General features: G+C 50.8%; 1 protein-coding gene across 5 annotated transcripts in view; it reads right to left on the bottom strand.

The window, feature by feature from the left end:
- GRINA (glutamate ionotropic receptor NMDA type subunit associated protein 1) overlaps positions 1–18686 on the bottom strand; it is a 595197-nt gene that overhangs the window by 12057 nt on the left and 564454 nt on the right. The window contains exons 1-3 of one of the 5 annotated variants that reach the window (XM_042463683.1): positions 11515–11658; positions 9330–9563; positions 8852–8986 (exon numbers count right to left, since the gene is read on the bottom strand). The exons of 1 other annotated variant lie outside the window; for it this stretch is intronic. The gene's annotated coding sequence lies outside the window, so the exon portion shown is untranslated. Of the gene's footprint in view, positions 1–8851; positions 8987–9329; positions 9884–11514; positions 11662–17249; positions 17390–18686 lie in introns of those variants that run through there. 3 more of the 5 variants (XM_042463684.1, XM_042463681.1, XM_042463680.1) reach the window with 3 other exon arrangements.

The following is an 18686-nucleotide window of genomic DNA, read 5'->3' on the forward strand; positions in this document are numbered from 1 at the left end:
GACTTCTATCCCGCCTTCCTCCCAGCACAGGGACTCAAGGTGGCTGACAGGACACTGTGCCACTGGGGTATGACAAAGGACGCCTACTGGTCAGTTGTGCTTCTGTCCACTCCACTCCTATCACACTCAACTGTTTGTTGTTGTGTGCCTTTGAGTTGTTTCACACTCAACTGTTTGTTGTTGTGTGCCTTTGAGTTGTTTCTTAGTTATGATCACCCTAAGGCAAACCTATCATGGTGTTTTCTTAGCAAGTTGGTTGAAAGGGGTTTCGCCATTGCCATCCTGCGGCTGAGAGGTGTGACTTGTCCATACCTTCCTTGGCCAAGCCCAGATTCGAGCCCTGCATTCTCCAGCACTCCAACCCCAGCAGAGGTTTGTCCTGGCAGGTGTTGCATTTACAGCAGTGGCTCTTACCCTTTGCCCCTCCAGATGTTTGGGACTTCGGCTACCAGAAGCCCTAGCCAACATGGCCAACAACCAGGGTGGTCCAAAACATCTGGAGGACCACCAGTGGTTTAGAGAGACTGACTTCATCCCATACTTGTCACGTTTCCTTCTGGGGTCCTGGGTCTTTTTGCTGCATTTGCTTTCAACAGACTATTCTAAGGCTTACACTGTTGGCTGAAAGCTTCCTTGGGGTTTCTATTAGAAGCCCCAGACATGTTAGACTGCAAAGGGATCTTGTAGCCCCTTTAATACTAACCGAAAGAGAGAAGTTGGCCACATGAGCTTTTGTATGAAGTAGACCAAGTCTAGGGAACTGACTCCCAGTTAGTCTCAAAGGTGCTGCAAGACCCCTTTGCTTTGGGGTTTCAACGTGGAACAGAAAGGAGGAATAGAAATGCTGGCAGAGGAGGAAATGGGAGTCGAAGCCTTGGGAGTGTTCTTGAACTACTGGCCTCAAGCAAAGAGCAGGGGGTCCAAGCAAGGCTAGAGCCTTAAGACAAACAGTAGCCCCAGGCAATGGAGCAAGGAATGGGTTGGGGGCAATGTGGGTCATGACGCAGCTTCTCCAGGGGGTCTGGAAACAAAAAGAGGGGGTCCCTGTGGAAAAGGTGCACCTATGACAGTTCCAAAGGAGGAGAAGGAGGCCTTTGGGACCCCTTGGAGGGGCACAAAGGGGTCCTTTGAGGTCTGTCCTTACCAGGAGGGCATGAAGCAGAGGTGTGAGGATGGCCAGCCCTACATGCGACACCCCAGTTTCTCCAGAACGAGAAGTGACACTTTCAGGGCTATTTCCAGCAGCCCCAAAACAGCCCTTGGAAGGAGGAAACCGTCCCCACAAGAGGCCTATTTGATAATGCAGAAACCGTTCATGGAAGCAGGAGAGGAGAGGAGGTCGGAAAAGCACAGGACTAAAAGTAAAATCCCCAGATGAAAGAAAAAGGGGGTCGAAAAAGCCAGAGAGAGAAACACAATAAACAGAGCCCTGGCCACAGGCCTCCAAGGGAAGGAAGACCCTCTTCCCACTTGGCTCCAGGTGGGATGCCAGCCCCCCACCCAGCAGAACTCAATGGAGGCCTCCCATGCTTCCAGCCCCATCTGAAGCAGCGGGAATGAAAGAAGGGGTACAAGAGAAGGGGTCCAAAACAAGGATGGGTCAAGTGCACCCATGCCCCCCCCCCCAAATTTGTTCCAGAGTGCCCCAAAATGATCTCTAGGAGGCATTTCCACCAGGTTTGTTGCCCTCCTGGGGAAAAGAAAAATGCATAGGATTTTTTTGCATCCTGTCTCCTAAGGCTGCATCTGTACCGAAGAAAGAATCCAGTGTGACACCACTTTAGCAGCCATGGCTCAATGCTATGGAATTCTGGGGATTGTAGTCTGCTGTGGCACCAGAGCCCTCTGACAGAGAAGGCTCAAGGTCTCACAAAATTACAAGCCCCAGAATCCCACAGCTTTGAGCCACAGCAGTTAAAATGGTGCCAGACTGGATTATTCCTGCAGTGCAGATACAGCCTATGAGTTGTAGGGGGGTTTCCCCCGTCTTTTGGGGCCCAGGAACAATTTATGCCCAGAGAGGCCTTGTCTGAAACAGGAGGTAAACAGGGAGCAGCACCTGCTCACTCCTTGGGGCTGAAAAGAGGCTTCTCCCGGCCGGGGCCAAAGTACCCAGGAGGCCCCAAAACACGGCGGAAGTGTCCCTTAGGAAGCGTTTGTTGTTGTTGTTGTTAGCTGCCCTGGAGTCACTTCAGGTGGGCAAGGGGCAGAAGACCCTTCCCCAAATTGGGAAGCAACTTCTGTCAACCTTTGCACCACCGTGAAAACGAACTAAACCTCCCCTCCATTTTATTCCTGCTTTTAACGCCAACCCAGTTTTCTCCTCTTTTCTCTGCTGCCTGCCATCTCTCATTTTAAAAACAGAACCAAAATGCAGCCAGCCCATCTCACAGTCCTACAATTCTCCACAAACGCTTTGATAATCAATTGCCAAGACATGGCCCATGTTTGACTAAAGGCTGGGAGTCCTGAGTTCAAATTCCCAGGCGCTCTGGGCAGCCTACCTCTCAGGGCTGTTGTGAGGCTGAACTGGAGAAGGAAGGCCAACTATGCAGGAAGATCCCACAGTGTCGTCCAGCCCAAGGATCTCGGGGAGCCTCCAATAAGCCACCTGGAACCCCATTTTGGAATTTGGGACTTCGGAACCAGCCCAGCTGACTTCACTGACACCTTCGTGCAAACATGACCTTTCATGGGTCTTACTACTTTCAGGCTGCCTGGTTTCGCCTAATGGTTCAGGATGCTTTTAGTCTCCTTAAATTGTTTTTTTTTTAATTTACTGATCCAAATTATTTTTTACTTTTTAAATTGGGCTTTTACATTTGTTTTTATTTAAGGGACTTATATCCTGCTTTTCTCCCAAAATGCCATCCAAGGTGGTTTGCTGGAGGCTATCATGAGATCCTTGGGTACCCTCCTCCTCCAGGATGTAAATGGGGCAGTTTGGGTCTCCTAACTCGCCCCCCAAACCCCAAACCCCAAGAAACTGGCCTCATTTTGGGCAACCCCAGGGGACAGGGCTGCCCTGGGAGCAAGAGTGCCATGCGCTGGCAGCTGCTGTCCACTCTCAGGGCCTAAGGCCAGAGCCCCCATCCTTGGTCAAGGGGCTCTTGTGCCATGTTCTGGGAGCACATTCTTGCCTCTGGAGCTCTGGCCTTCCTTCTGACTGCTTGGTATGTGCTGGGCTGCTCTCTTCCCAGGCCGTGGATCAGGACCAAGACCAGGCCCCGTCCCACCTTCTGCCTCTTTCAACAGCTGGATGGCTGAACGACTGACCACTGAGGAGGTCAAGTTCTATTCCGTTCCTCGTTGCCCTGGCAACCAAGGGACCGCCAGTTCCTACTCCAGGCAGGTTCTGCCGGGCCTAGTTCTCCTCCAAAACACAACCAGAGGAACCACCTGCTCCTCACCCACTGCTTCCTCCTTTGGAGTGACCGTCCGGCCGCTCAGGAAGGGGATGCAGGAGAGGACAATGACCGCCAGGCCAAGCGTGGAATGGCAAACTCATCAGAGCACAGAAGCTGGAGGAAGCGCCTTTCCTCTGGCTCTGGGACTGGGACTGGCACCTGGTTCCCATCCAAGTCGAGGGGCTGGGTGAGGAGTTGCAGCCAAGGAACATATCAATCGGGGCCAAGGTCCCTTTGTTCCTCCAAAACCAGCTCCAGGACGTCCTTCTAAAGCGTCCATCTGGCAATACAAAATCACACTCTCCCAAGGTATCTGACCAGGCAGGAAGGCAGCATTTTTCATGTGCCAGAAACCAGGACCATACATGTCCCATATTATTATGATCATTATATTTGTATCCTGGAAACTTCCCGCAAACCAGCAGCAGAAACCTTGCGGACGGACGGCAGTCCATGGCCCCCCAGTTTGCAGAGCAATCACCTGCAATCCTTTCATTTTGAATTCTTTGATTGTTTAATCAGATTTTATTGTACTATGGAGGGAGGGATTCATGGGATGTATTTTAACTGCATGTTGTATTTGATATTATGTTTTACCCAATGCCATAAGCTGCCTCGATCCTATAGGAGAGGCGGCATGCATATACATCATCATCATCATCATCATCATCATTATCATAAAAGACAGCCTGGAATCACACCTGGTTTTGCATCAATGGTAACACCAAAGAAACACACAAAAGTCTCAATAAGAAAGCTATGCCTAACCAACTTGGGGAAAACCATATCTCTGTACTGTATGGTCTTCAGTGACTTTCTTGGTCACTTTTCTATTGTATTTGGTCCTTGGTACACCTCTGTTTGCATCAATGGTCCCTGAGGCACCCCCCACTTCCAAAACGCCCCCCCTCCCCCCGCGCCCAGCCATTTGCTTCCGCAATTTAATTATAATCCGAAATCATAATGCAAACGGATGATGGGATGACTGAGCTGTTCTTCTTGCTCCTTTGGTTCTGTGTTTATTGCTGCTATGGCAAGGAAAGACTACACTTCTGGCAAAAGGTTCAGACGCTTGAGAACATCTTGTCCAAAAGGAGGGCAGCTGGGAACAGCCAAAGGATGGGGGCCAGCAAGAGAGGTCCGCCGGATTCGGCTCCGTGTTCAGGTCCTGCCAACCTCTTCTGCCTTGGCACCAGCAGCCTCTCCCCTTTTCTCCAAAGTGGCACTTTCACCGGAAAAAGGAAAACCCACGGCAATCACTGCAAGGATTTAACACTGGAGAGACCCTGCACTTATCCATTGAGAGAATTCGGCCATGTTTGCAAAGCACCCAACTAGACACTGAGCCCAGTGCTTCTCCCTCCAGCTCCCAGAATGCTTGGCAACTTGCAAAAATGGCAGCAGGGGATCCTGGGGGTGAAGTCCCAAAACCCACCAAGGACCAGAGTTTGAGAACCATTGACCTAAGTCATAGAGTAGGAAGAGATCGTAAGGGCCATCCAGTCCAACTCCTTTATTCTGCCATGCAGGAGCTCTCCATCAAAGCATCCCCATTGACAGATGGCCATCCAGCCCCTGTTTAAAGACCTCCAAAGAAGGAGACTCCACTACACTCCGAGGAAGGAGTGTGTTCCACTGTCAAACAACCCTTACTGTCAGGAAGTTCCTCCTAATGTTGAGCTGGAATCTCTTTTCCTGGAGCTTGCATCCATTGCTCCAGGTCCTGTTCTCTGGAGCAGCAGAAAACAAGCTTGCTAGACCCTTCAAATATTTAAACAGGGCTATCATAGCACCTCTTAACCTTCTCTTCTCCATGCTAAACATACCCAGCTCCCTAAGCCAATCCTCATAGGGCTTCATGGTTTCCAGACCCTTCACCATTTTGGCTGCCCTCCTTTGGACACATGACTCCAGTTTCTCAAGGTCCTTTTTGCATTGTTTTGCCCAGAACGGGACACAGGATTATTCCAGCCAGTGAGGCTCTGACCAAAGCACTATTACTTCTCTTGATCTAGACACTATACTTCTATTGATGCAGCCTAGAATCGCATTGGCCTTTTTAGCTGCCGTATCACACTGTTGACTCATGTTCATCTTGTGGTCTCCTGGGACTCCTAGATCCCTTTCACACATATAAGTCTCTCATTCAGCCAGGTGTCCACAATCCTTTATCTCTGCATTTCATTCCCCCCCCCCCCAAGTGTAGTACCTTACATTACTCCATATTGAAATTCATTTTGTTAGCTTTGGCCTAGCATTCCGACCTAGAGGTGCACCTTTAAGGGTCAAACTTAAACCCAGAGCGGATGCACTGCCCCACTGATGCATGCCCTGGAAGCTGGTCCAACACTGTGCTTCAGACGATGGTCAACCAGAGGCCACCAGGAGGGACACAAGGAGGGCCAAGCGCCCCTTTTCCTCTTGCCGTGGGCATTCAGGGGCACAGACTGCCTGCCTCTCGTCCATCACAGCCAACCAAAAGCAAGGAGTTCCCTTGGAGCCTCATTGAGAGTAGTCCTTTTCGGCAGCAAACACATCCCCCTTTCTTACTCTCAAGCAGTGCATTCACCCTCCTGGCCATTTCTTCTGCTCCTGGGACACTCAAAGAAACTTCCAGAGCTGACCGTGGCATTTCCGTGGCTATACTCTAAGGTCTTTGTCTAGAGGCCTGCCCCACATTTGTTTTGTGCCATGGCCTGCGATGCTTCAGTCTTCTCCTTCCTTGGAGGTCTTCAAGCAGAGGCTAGATGGCCATCTATTGGGGATGCTTTGATTGGATTTCCTGCATGGCAGAAGAAGGGGGTTGGACTGGATCAGGGCCCCTGGGGTCTCTTCCAACTCTATGATTCTATGATTCCTCATCTGAGCGAGGAGGACATTTTCTGGCCTCAGCTTTGCTTCCGATGTTTGGCTTCGGAGTTGCACACCTTTCCTTTGGCTACTAAGCTTCCTTAACTGAGATTATAAATAACTTCCAAGACTCCCACTGCATCCTCCATTCAAATCCCTTTGAATACATTTCCTTGCTTTTGTTTTTCAGGCGTTTCCTCTGTCAAAATGAAACGTGGCTGGGTTTCACTTCCTTGGCAGATTTCCACCTCCTTGTAAGCTCAATTTGATAGCATCGGTAATGAAACCAGCACTTTCCTTCTTGCAAGGAGCCCTGGACGTCACTCGGGATGGACCCAAAGGTCAGACCCCTTCTTGCAAATTACCTGGCCATCTGTTCTGAGCAACACAGTCACTAATCTTACACACACATATGTGTGTGTGTGTGTGTGTGTGTGTGCGCGTGTTTTCTTCTTTGTCATTGCAGGGTGTTTTTGTCATTGGTCCCAAAGGTGCTTCTAGCAAGAAAGTCTGTGTGTCAAAGGGAGCACTTATGCAACCACAAGCACCAATTTGTTTCTGTTGACATAACTTCTGTATACATTGAGTGGCAACAATGCCAAAGTAAATACCTTCTAATTCCAGGTTGTAATTAACACACATGAAGACAGAGTCAAAGGGTGGAGCACTTCTGCGAGGCACCTGGATTCACCTGGTCAATGCCTTAGTTTTTAATAATCCTGAAAACACTGTCAAAAATGGTGATGGGACTTCAAGAGTTTAAGTGACCAACAATTAGAACAGGATTATGTCCAAATCAACAGTGGTTGAGAAAAAGCAAGCGTGGATTATAGGTCTGGCAATCCCAGAGGAGAGCAGAATCGAAGGCAAACAGAAGGAAGAGATTTTGGATTACAAAGACCTACAAATGGAGATTCTGTGCCTTTGGGGGAAAGGAACCACTACAGTTGACCCTCTATGTTTGCAGCTTTGACTTTTGCAGCTTTGATTAATATGTTCTCTCTAGGAATCTCTGCCAGATATTGACCACAGAGTTGTGTTCGAGAACCTAGAAGTACCTACAGAAAGCACCTCTAGGCATTTGTAGGTCCTCCAGCGTGATTCGATGATCAGCTTCTGGCAGATGTGGCCACAGAGTTGCGCCCCAAAGCACCCGACTCCCTCTGCCAACCCTGCCCTACTTCTCTGGCATGTGATGCCTGCAGCAGGTGAAGTCGCTGTGATGGCTATATGGGTATCAGTGACCCACATCCCCACCTGATCCCAAAGAACCGTTTATTTAAATAAATACATGCACAAATAAATAAAATTCTCATTTCCTTTTTTGAAGGTCCTGGAATCAAAGCGTTGGGGGCCACATTCGAGGGCCCAATCCTCTGCCCACGCAGGAACCGACATTTTTTTTTATTGGTAAGCTGCCTTGGGTCCCTTCTGGGAGAAAGGTGGCATACAAATGACATAATACACACACACACATATATCACCCATGAGATGTGCCCACCTTGCCTCTGCTTAATAGCAAGAGCATTTACATTTCTATACCACTTAATAGTGAAATCAGCACTCTCTAACTTGTTTACAATCTGTAAACCAACGGCTCCAACAAACTGGATACTGTGAGAAGTCAAAGGCTTTCATGGCTGGCATCCATAGATTTTTGTGGGTTTTCCAGTCTATGTGGCTGTATTCTGGAAGAGTTTATTCCTGATGTTTCGCCAGCATTTCTCTGAAGCTGCCAGCCACAGATGCAGGCAAAACATCAGGAATAAACTCTTCCAGAATACAGCCACATAGACTGAAAAACCCACAAAAAACTAAGCCGGGTACTCATTTTACCAACCTACAAAAGGATGGGACACTGAGTCCACCTTGGAGCCCTCTGGGATCGAACTCACAACCTTGTGGCTGCAGGACCGGCATTAACCACCATTCAACCAGGGCTCCTTAAAGCCCCCCAATGAAGGGAGAGTCCGCACAACTGTCCCATGCCATCCAGCTGTTCTTGATAATGTTTGGGCGCCCATTCACATTCAACCAATCTGGACCCCTAGCCACTGGACCAGTGAAAGACAAGCTCACTCTTCTACATGGCATCCTTTCCAATACAGTACATCATATAGCTCTATCATATTATAGAAGGGTGATTGAGATGGTAAAAGCTGTGGAAACCAAGTCCTATGGAGAACAGCTTTGGAAACTGGGTTTGTTTGGCCAGGAGAAGAGAAGACAGGTAGGCAATAAGAAAACCACAAAATCCAAGAACTGGAAGAGATCTCAAAGACGATCTTGTCCAATTGCATTCTGCCATGCAGGAATACCCAGCTAAAGCACTCCTGAGAGAGGTTCATCCAGCCTCGGTTTAAAGACCTCCGAAGAAGGAGAGACCACCACTCTCTGTGCAGTTCTTACAGTCAAGTTCTTCCCAATGTTTACATGGGATCTCTTTTGCTGTAATTTGGATCTGTTCGTTTGCCTTATAGTCTCTGGAGCAGCAGAAAACAATTTCAGTCTATCTTCTACATGATATCCCTTCAGATATTTAAAGGTGGCTATCGGATCACCTCTCCGTCTTCTTTTCTCCAAGCTAAACATACCGTTTCTCAGAGGGCTTGGTTTCCAGACCTTTGACCATCTTGGCAACTTTATCCTCTGGATGCGTTCCAGCTTGTCCATAATCCTCCTTGAACTCTGGGGCCCAGAAGAGGACACAGGACTCCTCCAGGTGAGGTCTGGCCAAAGTAGAAGACAGAAGGGTTATTGCTCTCAATGTACTCAGTGTCCAATGTCCAGGCAGAGGGGACAGATGCCCACGCGGCTTCCCCTCTCCTTGGATTTATTTGCCACTTTCCCCATTGTGGCCTTCCTTGTCCCCTTGAAGGAAAAGAGTCCTGACCCACCGTCCCCAAACTTGCTTGGCTGGGAAGGAAACCAAGCTTGCCGCTTCCTGGCAGGGCCATCTGCTCCCTTGAGCTTGGTCCAAGAAAGATCAAGAATCACAGAGTTGGAAGGGCTCCAAGGGCCACCAAGTCCAACCCCTTTCCGCCATGCAGGAACATATGGGGTTTCTCATACCTCTGACCGGCGTTCCTTCTCCCTCTGAGTCAGGACAGATCTTTGTCAACTCCGCAATGCATTCCTTTCCTCCACTGGTTTAAATTGTGACAGTGGTGTTGCAAGACCCTTTGGCTCTTTCAGATAACAATGCACAAAGGGGCAAGGTCACTCCCGCATTCTCTTTGCTGTGCCCCACAAGGGCACCGGTCTGGTTGCCCTGTCCTCTCTTGCTATATTAGGATTCCCAATATCCTAGAATAATAGAATCATAAGCTTGGAAGAGACATCAAGGGGCCATCCAGTCCAATCCCCTTCTGCCATGCAGGGAAACACAATCAATACACTCCCCGTTGAACCCACTGTTCCATGCCCTACTCTCTGGAGCATCAGAAATAAGCTTGCTCCCTCCTCACTATGACACCCTTTGAATATTTAAACATGGCTATCATGCCACCTCTCAAACTTCTCTTCTCCGGGCTAAACATCCCTAGCTCCCTACGCCACTCCTCAGAGGGCTTGGAGGTTTCAAAACCTGCACTATTTTGGTTGCCCTCCCCTGGATATTGCTCCATCTTGTCCACATCCTTTTTGAATTATGATGCCCAGAACTGGACACAGGATTATTCCAAATGAGGCCTGGAAGAGACCAAGGGCCACCCAGCCAACCCCATTCGGCCATGCAGGAACACACTATCACACAGACAAATGGCCATCCAGCCTCTGCTTTAAAACCTCCAAAGAAGGAGACTCCACCACCCTCCGAGGCAGAAATATCTTCCACTGTCAAACAATTCTTACTGTGAGGGAGTTCCTCCTAACTTTTAGGTGGAATCTCTTTTCTTCTAGCTTGCATCCATTGTTCCGTGTTCTAGTCTCTGGAGCAGCAGAAAACAAGCTTGCTCCATCCACAATAAAGCTATCATATTGCCTCTTAACCTTCTCTTCTCTAGACTAAACATCCCCAGCTCCCTAAGTCTGTCCTCATAGGGCTTTATGGTTCCTAGACCTTCCACTATTTTGCTGGTCCTCCTCTAGACACACTTCAGCTTCTCAACATCCTTTTTGAACTGTTGCTCAGAAATGGACAGGATTGTTCCAGATGAGGCCTGACCAAAGGAGAATAGTATGTCTAGATTGAGAATGATTACTTCCCTCAGTCTAGACACTATCCACCTATTGATTCAGCCTAGAATTGGGCTACCAGAACCATTCCAGGTAGGACAGTACCACAGGCAGAGCCGTCATTAGAGTCCATGCTGAGAGCCTCAGTGGAAGATGCAGAGGCGGGGGGGGCAGGTGCCACATTTGGGCCCACTGGCCCCAGCAGTCTCTCTCTTCCTTGGAAGCTTTCTGTGAACTGGCAAGCCATAACTCATAGTCCGGGACTGGTCCCTAGGCCACCACTTGGAGCCAAACTGATTTTAGTAGTCTCTGTCAATATGTTTCTATCATGCCGCATGGTTATAGCACATCCACAGCCATGGCTCCATCATCCTATGGAATCCTAGGAGTGGGAGGTTCAGAGTTTCAGGTGGCGCCAGCCCCTTTTGTGATGCAGAATGGGAAGGCAGGTTGCTCTCCAGTAGCAAGACGGAGAGGGTCATCCCGCTTGGATCTCACTTTAGCTGACAGGGCTGCACCCTGAGGAATCCTGGGATTTGTAATTTGGGGGGGCACTACAGCTCTATAGGTGAGGAACCTCAAGAACCTACCAATCCCAGAATGCCATAGGGTGATGGAGCCATGGCAATTAAAGTGGGATCGATGTGTTATAACCTTGCGGCGTGATAGAAATGCATTGATAGAAACCACTAAAATCAGCGTGGCTCCAAGAGGTTGTCCGAGGAAGGGTGCTAGGCAGTGCATCATGGGCTGCCAGTCCACAGAGAGTTTCCAGGGCAGAAAGAGACGGCTCTGGCCAGTGGAAATGAATGTGGCACCAACAGCAACAACACTGGGAAGCACCAGTTTAAAGGATGTAACCTCAGACCAAGAGATGATTCACCTCAGAAAACTGGTTGGCCTTCAAAGGTTCAGCATACAAAACGAAGGCCGTCACATTGAGGATGGAGTAAGCTTGTTTTCTGCTGTTCCAGAGAATAAGACACAAAGCAATGATGCAAGTTACAGGAAAAAACATTCCACCCCAACATTAGGAGGAACTACCTAATACTAAGAGCTTTTCGACAGTGGAATATATTACCTTAGAGACTGGTAGATTCTCCTTCTTCGGAGTCCTTTAAACAGAGTCTGGATGGCCGTTTGTTGGGGATGCTTTGATTGTGAGTTCCTGCATGGCAGAATGGGGTTGGACTGGATGGCCTTTATGGTCTCTTTCAACTCTCTGATTCTGTGAAGAGAGGAGAGGGTTAAAATTTGAAAGAATAAAGGGCATACTTATCAAATTTAATTACATGGCTGCATGTGATAGGCTCAGTTGCCAAAACAGTAAGTGGGCAAAGGGAGAAGGCCAGAGTCAGGACCATGTGGGGTGCAGCGTCTCCCCCCCCAAACACACACACAAAGGCAGGCCATCCCAGGAAGCTGCTGCTGGCCAAGGACAGAAGCTGAGCAGGAGGCATTTCAGATGTGCACATGTGTGTGTGATTGTGTATGTGCGCCCCCCCCCTTCCCCGCATGCGGTGACCCTGATCCCGATCACACCCTCCGGCTATTTAAAGTTTCACTGCTAAGCTTGTTAATTCCATGCAGGCCATTAGCCTCCTTCCTCTCCTGGCTCTCAGCTGGAGGAGATGGCTGGGACGCTCCTGCACAGCTCTCCTTTGGACTCAAGGCTGCATGCCCCGGAAAACTGGACCATGCCAAGGTCCCCCACAACATTCTGCAAAAGAGCTAGTAAAATATGGCCTAGACAGTGCTTCTGTTAAGGCCAATGCAATTCTAGGCTGCATCAATAGAGGTATAGTGTCTAGATCAAGGGAAGCAGTAGTGCCACTCTATTCTGCTTTGGTCAGGCCTCACCTGGGATAATCCTGTGTCCCGTTCTGGGCATCACAATTCAAGAAGGATGTTGAGAAGCTGGACAATGGAACACATTTCCTTGGAGAATGGCAGTGTCTCCTTCTTTGGAGGCTGTGTTTAAACAGATGTTGGATGGCTATCTGGCACAGGGAGGGCTTGGACGGTGTCTTCCTGCATGGCAGAAGACAAGGGTTGGACCGGATGGCCCTTGGGGTCCCTTCCAACTCTAGGATTCTGTGATTCAGTCCTGGGGTGGCCAAAAGCCTTTTCCCATGGGGATCTGAGGGACTCCTCAAGGGTCAAGGGACACTCCTCCTTCCAGGACTGCCCCAGGCCAGACTCCTCTGAGCCATTACCTGGCAGTCCAGAAAGGGAGGGGGCGGTCAGACACCTTTCTGCCTCCCCAGCAGGACATGGATCGGTTGCTTAAGGGGTACCAGTTGGGGGGGCAGCAAAGGGCGGGAACTGCTGCCCCCTAAGCCCCCACCGCATTCCACTCCACCCCACCGACACAGATGCCAGCCCTGCTGCTACAGCCACAGGGCACCTCCAGGCCAGCCATGCCCACAGACCCAGGAACAGAGAGCAGGAGAATGGCTGCTACTGGTCCAATTCCGAGTTTCAAAGCCCTTTCCACCTCCTCCCTGGTGGAAAAAAGGGACCAAGGACAGAAAGGAAGGTCTGGAAACTGCTGGGGGGGGGGGCTTTCCCCTCCCCAAAATCGAGAAGAAAGTGGCAAAGGGGAGGGGAGTTACCACGCCTCAGATAGGGAAGCCCCCCCGAGTCAAGCACTCTGAAGCCCCCCTTCAGGGTGGATTACATGGGCAGCAATGCATGGGACCCCCAAAGGGATGGATTTCAGGGATGAGGGGCTCAGTGCCATGACCCAAGTCCCCCACGAGACCCTTTGCTACTCGCCCCCTTGCCCCCCAGGTAAGACCCCCAGGATCTAACCTGTGCATCAGTCGCTTGCAAGGCAACTGCTCCGGCCACTCGTTGCCCCCAGAAGATTAGTCAAAGCCCTGGATCCTTTGGCAGCACAGCCAGAACCTTCACTTTGGGCCCATGCCAAGCGGGTGGAAAACATTTAAGCCATTTAACTGGAAACCAATGTGTTCTTGAGCTCAGGGTGAAAACGACACTGCCCTTCCAAACCCAGTGGGCTGAGGGGTGGGTGGATAGGTGATGGGAGTTGTAGTCCAAGGTACCCAAAGGACACAAACTGGGGGAAGGCTGTTCTTACGGAAACAAAAGGGGAAATTGCTGGCACTGCCTCCCCTGCGGCACTCATCAAATCCAGAATGGGCATATTTTAAAAAACAAGAACTCTATTCCTCCTTTTGAGCTTTCAAGGAGCATTTTAACTTGGCTAAAGGTGACAGACAGGAGTCAGCAAACCCCAAAAAAGCAAGCCACACTCTCTCAGTTTCAGAGGATGGCTCATGCCAAAACCCCATCTGAAAAATATTGCCAAGAAAACCCCATGATAGGTTCGCTTTAGGATTGGCATGAGTCAGAAACGACTTGGAGGCACACAACAACAACAACAAGAGCCGGGCACCCCATTGGCTCACCCCGCTGCCTAATCCGCCCATTGTGGGCATTTCAGGAGCCGTGCAGCCGGCCTAATCTCCCAGAGGAGACTTAACATCCATCCCTCACACTACTCAGGCCACGTGAGCCCAGGGCAGGCGGCCACTTTGCAGGGGGTCAAGCTCACTCATGACCACCCTAAAGGGCCAGAGGGTGAGATGAAATCCTTGGGGGGTGCCCACCCTTTGATAGCCTACTCCCAAAGGAAGTAGCCGCAGGAGGGGGGGAGCCAGCCAGATGGCCATTGCTGAAGGGGCCAGCTGGTCAGCCGCCGGCTTCAAGCAGCATGGTCATCATCATGGCTGAGATGCCATGCCTGCTGCCAGCAGGGGAAAATGGGCATCTCGCTCGTGGTTCCCAGAAGCACCACTTGCCCCATCCTCCATGGCACACACATGACCCAGCACTGGGCGCATTCACTCTCAGCTGGCAAATACGCTCTAAGCCACATGCGGGGTGGGTGCATGTGCGCATGTGTGCACATGCCAGCTCCATCTGGATGTAAACAACCAGACCCCATGACTGGGGAAGGGTGGGGGCACATAGCACTTTTCCCCACACTCCCAGCCAAAGCTATGGTGGGCTTTGCAGCCTTGCAGGCCTTCCTCCAGCCATTGATACTCACCAACGCTCACCCACATGCCACACAGAACTGGCACAGGAGCACCACAGTTCATGGGGAAGATAAACCATGTGGTGGGGGAGCTCCCTGAACTCCCCCCCCCCCCCCCATATTTATCACCTGCCTCAAAGTAGACACTCCAGGCCCAGCTATGCACAGTCTCTGTATTAGAATTGCTATGCTTGCGCTCCAGAGTCTGTAAAAGAACTATTTATTTCCTCCATTAATAACGCTGGGAAAGAGCGGAGGAAGACCCAGGCCAGATGGATGGAAACTGTGAGGGAGGGAGGACAGGGAAGGTCTTGGAGGGGTCTCCTCTGCGGGGGTCTAATAGGAGGCAGTTAAGAACAAAATTCAGATCCCATTATGGGACCCAACATGAGCCTTTTCTTTAAAAGGTACAGCAACCCAGTAATAAAAAGGTCTTTTAAAGAAAACCAGGAAGCAACGCTATTTGATTGTTTCGTGTCACACATTTACAAAATTGTGTGAAACCCAACGTTTGGCAGAGCCACACTCTCTCAGCCTCAGGGGAAGGCAATGGCAAACCTCCTCTGAACAAATCTTGCCAAGGAAATCCTATAGTAGGGTTGCCATGTCGGAACCGAAGGCGCACGACAAACAACAAAAGAGGATAAAAGCGCGCCATGAGACCCTCGCCCCACAGGTCAGCCTGGTCAGGATCCGCAGTGCACCCACCTGCCTGCCCTCATCAGGGGTCTGCTCCCTTGTCCGCAGGGGTGCCATCTCTGCAAATTAACCCCAGCAGGGCACAGCAAGTGCTCTTGTTCGCGTGGGCATCTGCTGGCACTCAATGCTGCACTTCCCATGGGGCAAATCAGAGCAGCCCCCTCCTCAGGCTCCCCAAGGAATGTGGGGTCCACTCACATCCAAAGGAGCCCCCCAACTCCACCCTCCCTCCTGGTCCAAGTAGGCAGCAAGGGCTGAAGGCTTTTTAAAACCCTCGATGTCCCTGCCCCTCACGCTTCAGATCTCAAGGCTTTTAGCAGCAAAGCCCACCTGATAGCACTAGACCCACAGTCGCCGCAGTGTTGGCCATAAGGATTAACACAGCCCTGGCACCTGCTGCCCGCTGGCCTCACCATCCAGTCCCTGGGCAAAGCTGCCAAACGCTTAGGGCAGGGGTCTTCTAATGGGGGGGTATGTGCTGTACTTTTATTCTCACTGGCCTCATCTGCACTGCAGAAATAATGCAGTTTGGAACAGCCTTAACTGCCATGGCTCCATCGTATGGAATCCTGGGATCTGTAGTTTGTGGTGGCACCAGAACTCTCTGACAGGGAAGGCTAAGTATCTCACAAAACTACAATTCCCAGGATCCCACAGCATGGAGCCCTGGCAGTTAAAGCGGTGCCAAGCTGCATTATTTCTGCAATGCAGCTGCACCTGCATTTTAAAATGCTTTCCAACCTTTTCTTTATTTACAGTCAGTCCTCCTTGTCCTCCGACTTTTTTTTATTCACGGAATGAAAATGTTTTCTAAAAATATAAATTCTAAGAAGCAAAGCTTGATTTTGCCATTTTACAGTATATATTATAAAAGATGCCATTTTACTACATGGTTGTATTTAATGGGACTTGAGCATCCACGGATTTTGGCATCCATGGCGGGTCCTGAAACCAAACCCCAGTGGATACCAAGGGCCCACTGTACTAGTACTAATAGAAGTAATAATAATAAGAATAATACCCCATTGTATTTAATGGACCTTGAGCATCCATGGATTTTGGGATCCACGGGGGGGGGGGGGGGGGTTCCTGGAACCCCCCCCCCATGGATACCAAGGGCCCACTATACATCATCATCATCATCATCATCATCATCCATTGTATATAAAGGGACTTGAGCATCCAGAGATTTGGGTATTTATGGGGGGTCCTGGAACCAAAATGCAGTGGATAAAAAGGGCCCCCACTGTATTGCAATTTTACGGCGTCTCTCCCCCAGAAAGGGATCTATGGCGGCTCACAAATACAAACCCTGCCCTTCTTACTGAAGGATGGAAAAGCCGCCTGCCCTCCCTTTGGGGGTCTTGGGAGGAGTGCTTCAGTTCTGCATTCCTGGGGGGGGGGGCAGCGGGGGGGGGGGGGTCTGGATCAGATGAGCCCCTTCCTGGACTCCAGTTTCAGGCCAAACGCAGCTGGTGAGGCCTCTGGAACCTGGCAAAATTCACAACTGATGGACCAGTTCTAACCCCCCACTTTAGAAAGACTTCTGGGGCCCCAGTGGGGAGGAAGGAGAGACATCAACTCAATCAATAACTAATCAACCAATCAATTCCAGGCCTCAGCCTGAAGGGTCCCCCCCCCCCACACACACACACAGCTGCCAGCTGGTTGGCAGCACCATCCATTGTTTCCCTCTGGGCAAGTCCGGCCATTTGCCTGCTCCAGGAGGACCCCTCACCCAGCTTCCCCATTGAGGGGGGGGGGTCCAGTCCCTCTCCTTCCCCCCTCCTTCTTCTCTCCCGGATTCTGGGGGGAAGAGCAGAGATGGGGGTCGCAGCCCTCCCTGGGGGGACAGGGTCCAGACCGGCTACCCTCTGAGACCCCCGGCTGGGCAGATGTCCGGGGGGGGGCAGAGGGAGAGAAACATAGGGGGCCTCAAACCTCCCCCCCCCGCGCCCAGCAAAGAAGGAAAGGGGTCCCCCAGTGGCCAGAGCCCTGGAGTGTCCAGAGGGGCTGTCCTTTGGGGGGGTCTCCGCGCAGCATCCTCCCACCTGGGGCCCAACGGGGGGGGGTCCTCCTCCTTCTTCCTCCTCTGGAGCCAGGCATCGGGCGCGCGCCTCTGGACGCCTCTCTGCGCGCTCCCGAGCCCTGGGGAAAGCAGGAGCTGTGACGTCACCACCAGCTGTCGCTCTCCCTTCGTGCGCATGCCCAGTTGCTCCCTCCCTCCTCCCCCAATTGTAAGAGGCTTTGCTTGAGCTTAAGAGTCCCCCCCCATAATTCCCACTTGCCAGGACTATTTCTGGATAATCCCCCCCAGAAAGAGAGGGAGGGAGAAAAGAGGGCAAAAGACCCCCAACCCCCCACCTGAGGGGCTTTCTTCCTCCCCCTGGAGACCCTCCCCCCTCCTGACTGGGGGGGGGGGCACGCCCAGGGCAGGGGGGGGGGGGTCTTTTGCCCCTTCTCTTATCTCTCCCTCCCTCCCTCCCTCCCTCCAATATATCAAAGGGGGCTCCAAGGAGATGGGGGCTCCAAACTGAAGCTATGCCAAGACCAAGGGTGCCCCTCAAGCAAAGAGAAACAGCTGCCCCCCCCCACCTTTGAGATGCTGGCTGAGTTTGACTTCCAACAAATACAGGATGTGGAAGTTGCCCATCACTATACTCCCTTTTCTGACTGTGTGGTCATCTGTTCTAGGAGGGCACATCCCAATTCCTCCGTCGGACTGGGGGTCGAGTAGACTCCCACCGTAACATCCTTGTTTGTTCCCTCCCCTTGATTCTTACAGATGCTCTCCACCTGCTTCCATATTGATGTCCAGATCCTTCACTGGTTGTAAATATCTCTGACATATAGTGCTATTGCCTCCTCTTTCTTGTTTGGCCTATTGCTCTTAATGAGGTTATACCCCTCTATTTCCCACATCCAATCATGAGACTCATCCCACACAGGTTTCAGTGAGCCTATTATATCATATTGTTTGTTGTACTAGGAGTTCGAGTTCATATTGCTTATTCCCATGCTCTGTGCATTAGTGTAGAGACATCGCAGACCATAGTTCCCTTTTACTGGCTGCCTGTGCAAGTTTTTTGCCTCCCACGGTTGGGTCCTTGCACGGTTGCCTTTGTTCCTCTAGGTCAGTTGACTAAGTTCCGACATCCTTTCGCCTTCCTTAATATTGTCTCCCTTCCCCTCGGAATCAGTTTAAAGCCCCCTGATCAAGTTCTTGAGACTGTTGGCAAAGAACATTTCTTCAACTGCTTGAGATGCAACCCCCGTTATATGCAAGAAGTCCCTCCTCATGGACACGCAGCCCATGATCGAGAATCCAAATCTTCTGGCTCTCGCGAACCATCTGCGAAGCCAGTTGTTCACATCTGCTATTTTTCCTCTCCCTCCTGGACCATGCCCTTCAACTGGCAGAAGAGGATGAATGACAACCAATCGTAGAGTTGGAAGGGACTTCCAGGCCATCCATCAGCCCCCCGTCT

Source organism: Sceloporus undulatus, chromosome 4, assembly GCF_019175285.1.
Source record: "Sceloporus undulatus isolate JIND9_A2432 ecotype Alabama chromosome 4, SceUnd_v1.1, whole genome shotgun sequence".
Taxonomy (NCBI): domain Eukaryota; kingdom Metazoa; phylum Chordata; class Lepidosauria; order Squamata; family Phrynosomatidae; genus Sceloporus; species Sceloporus undulatus.